Below are 3762 nucleotides of genomic sequence, written 5' to 3'. Positions count from 1 at the left end.
CTCCATCCCTCTCTCCATCCATCTCTCCAACCCTCTCGCCATCCATCTCTCCATCTATCTCTCCATCCCTCTCTCCATCTATCTCTCCATCTATCTCTCCATCCCTCTCTCCATCCCTCTCTCCATCCATCTCTCCATTCATCTCTCCATCCATCTCTCCATCTATCTCTCCATCCCTCTCTCCATCTATCTCTCCATCCCTCTCTCCATTTATATCTCCATCTATCTTTCCATCTATCTCTCCATCCCTCTCTCCATCTATCTCTCCATCTATCTCTCCATCCCTCTCTCCATCCATCTCTCCATCCATCTCTCCATCTATCTCTCCATCTATCTCTCCATCCCTCTCTCCATCTATCTCTCCATCCCTCTCGCCATCCCTCTCTCCATCCATCTCTCATCCATCTCTCCATCTCTCTCCATCCCTCTCTCCATCCCTCTCTCCATCCATCTCTCCATCCCTCTCTCCATCTATCTCTCCATCTATCTCTCCATCCCTCTCTCCATCTATCTCTCCATCTATCTCTCCATCCCTCTCTCCATTTATATCTCCATATATCTTTCCATCTATCTCTCCATCCCTCTCTCCATCTATCTCTCCATCTATCTCTCCATCCCTCTCTCCATCCATCTCTCCATCCATCTCTCCATCTATCTCTCCATCTATCTCTCCATCCCTCTCTCCATCTATCTCTCCATCTATCTCTCCATCCCTCTCTCCATCCATCTCTCCATCCATCTCTCCATCTATCTCTCCATCCCTCTCGCCATCCCTCTCTCTATCCATCTCTCATCCATCTCTCTATCCCTCTCTCCATCCCTCTCTCCATCTATCTCTCCATCTATCTCTCCATCCCTCTCGTGCTCCATGTTCGATCCACACTGACTCACGGGTCAGATAGAGCAGAGACTGCAAAAAGAAACTATCCAGTAAGTTGGCTCCAGGCCACAAACCCACAATACATCAACATGGGATACAGTAGGTCAATACCTAACAACCCAATATTTGTATCAAACAACATCAGATTATATTTTATATCATATGCAACTATGGAAGTGATAGAATGGCACTGCAATTTCATCTCACAATATTATAGTTTGTATTGAAATAAAGTCATAATTGACAGACTACTAGTTGTTATATTAGCATTACAATACTGTACCACTACTATACACCACAATAATACCACTATAATTATCTGTCTGACTATCTGGGGGGTTGGGATATGTAAAAAACACATTTCCAATTCACACATGCATATAATACACTCCTGTACATGTGTGAAATAGGACAAATTTAAGCACACACCTAATTATTATTGTTATTATTATTATTATTATTATTATTATTATTATTATTATTTCCTGATTGCCAAGTATGTTTTTATAACCTGTGGTCCCAGACCTGTTTGTGCTATCTTGCCAACTCCCATAGTAATTGAGGCAAGACAGCGCAAACAGATCTGGGACCAGGCTATATTTTAAGGCTCTAAGGAGTTTTTTCTCAACCGAATCAGCATAGGACACTCCCCTTCTCCTCGTTAGCAGTCAGATCCACAGCCCAGTTCAACACACTAACGACCTCTCTCTGCCACCATGTTAATCAGAACATAAAACAAGTCGTTAACGTCCCATTCCACTGCTGTTATTGTAAAACCATTTAGGAAAGACAGAGAGTGGTGACACCGTCTTCTAGTTTATGGGCAGAGGGCCCACTGCCCCAGAACCAAGCCAAGTTGGCTGTGTTTCATTTCAGAGAGATGTTCCTCCTTCTCTGACCTTGTTCACTCCCTTTTTATGGGTCTGCATGTTACTCTGTAGGTAAAAGAAACAGCTCCACCTAGGTTCCGCCACGTTGCTTTCACCTATCCAGTTGGATCAGTTCTGACAGCGAGACAGGGAGAGAACGAGGGCAGAGGGGGAGGGAACATCTTTCTGGATTGAAACCCAGCCATTGTCTTCTGTGAGGCTGTTAGAGGACCCAGAGGAAAGCTATGGACCATTAATTATTTATTTTTAAAGACCTGAAAACTTGTGAATACAGAAAGACTGGAAGTTCAATGAAGAATGTTATTATTGTATTAAACAAAACCCCTATTCTTTCTAACACATATTTTACTTAGTCTAGTCCACTGTACTTTTCCCACATCTGTTTTATTCCTCGCCACCTGTACTAAAAAGGCAACCCCCAGCTAGGTGACTTCTCTCCCCCATGTGGGCACACTGCCACCCCCTGGGACTGCTGGTAGTGGTGATGGAGGGTAGATGGAGGGGGCTGAGGGATAGGATCTGGCAGCCTGCCATACCAGAGGGACGTAGGTCTTGTTTCAGTCTCTATCCAGTATAGATTTTTCAGCTGTACAATACAATCTCATCTTGTTCACGTGGCTGGCTCAATTGTCATCCATCATTCCTGGCTCACTGTGACATGGGCTTAGACTGAAGAACGGGCAGGCACACAGACCAGGCTAGACGAGAGAAGAGCATACACTCAGACGCAAAAAATGTAAAATTTCATTTAAATACAGTATGTACTCACACCCCTGAGTCAATACATGTTAGAATCACCTTTGGCAGTGATTACAGCTGTGAATCTTTATGGGTAAGTCTCTTAGAGCTTTACACACCTGGGTTGTACAATATTTGCACATTATTATTTTCAAAATTCGTCAAGCTCTATCAAGTTGGTTGTTGATCATTGATCTTGTCATGGTTTTTCAAGCCGATTTAAGTCAAAACTGTAACAAGGTCAATCAGGAACATTCAATGTTGTCTTAGTAGGATATTCCAGTCTATATTTGGCCTTGTGTTGATGGTTATTGTCCTGTTGAAAGGTGAATTTGTCTCCCAGTGTCTGTTGGACAACAGACTGAACCAGGTTGTCCTCTAGGATTTTGCCTGTGCTTGGCTCTATTCCATTTATTTTTATCCTACAAAACTAGTCCTTGCCGATGACAAGCATACCTATAACATGATGCAGCCATCACCATGCTTGAAAATATGAAGAGAGGTACTCAGGACATACATTTACATTTACATCATTTAGCAGACGCTCTTATCCAGAGCGACTTACAAATTGGTGCATTCACCCTATAGCCAGTGGGATAACCACTTTACAATTTTTTTTTTTTTTTTTTTTTTTTTTTGGGGGGGGGGTGGGTAGAAGGATTACTTTATCCTATCCCAGGTATTCCTTAAAGAGGTGGGGTTTCAAATGTCTCCGGAAGGTGGTGAGTGACTCCGCTGTCCTGGCGTCGTGAGGGAGCTTGTTCCACCATTGGGGTGCCAGAGCAGCGAACAGTTTTGACTGGGCTGGGCGGGAACTATGCTTCCGCAGAGGAAGGGGAGCCAGCAGGCCAGAGGTGGATGAACGCAATGCCCTCGTTTGGGTGTAGGGACTGATCAGAGCCTGAAGGTACGGAGGTGCCGTTCCCCTCACTGCTCCATAGGCAAGCACCATGGTCTTGTAACGGATGCGAGCTTCAACTGGAAGCCAGTGGAGTGTGCGGAGGAGGGGGGTGACGTGAGAGAACTTGGGAAGGTTGAACACCAGACGGGCTGCAGCATTCTGGATGAGTTGTAGGGGTTTAATGGCACAGGCAGGGAGCCCAGCCAACAGCGAGTTGCAGTAATCCAGACGGGAGATGACAAGTGCCTGGATTAGGACCTGTGCCGCTTCCTGTGTAAGGCAGGGTCGTACTCTCCGAATGTTGTAGAGCATGAACCTGCAGGATCGGGTCACCGCCTTGATGTTAGCGGAGA

This window comes from Coregonus lavaretus (assembly GCF_964263955.1).
Source record: "Coregonus lavaretus genome assembly, contig: HAP1_SCAFFOLD_7737, whole genome shotgun sequence".
Taxonomy (NCBI): Eukaryota; Metazoa; Chordata; class Actinopteri; order Salmoniformes; family Salmonidae; genus Coregonus; species Coregonus lavaretus.
Note: the sequence above shows the minus strand (reverse complement) of the source record.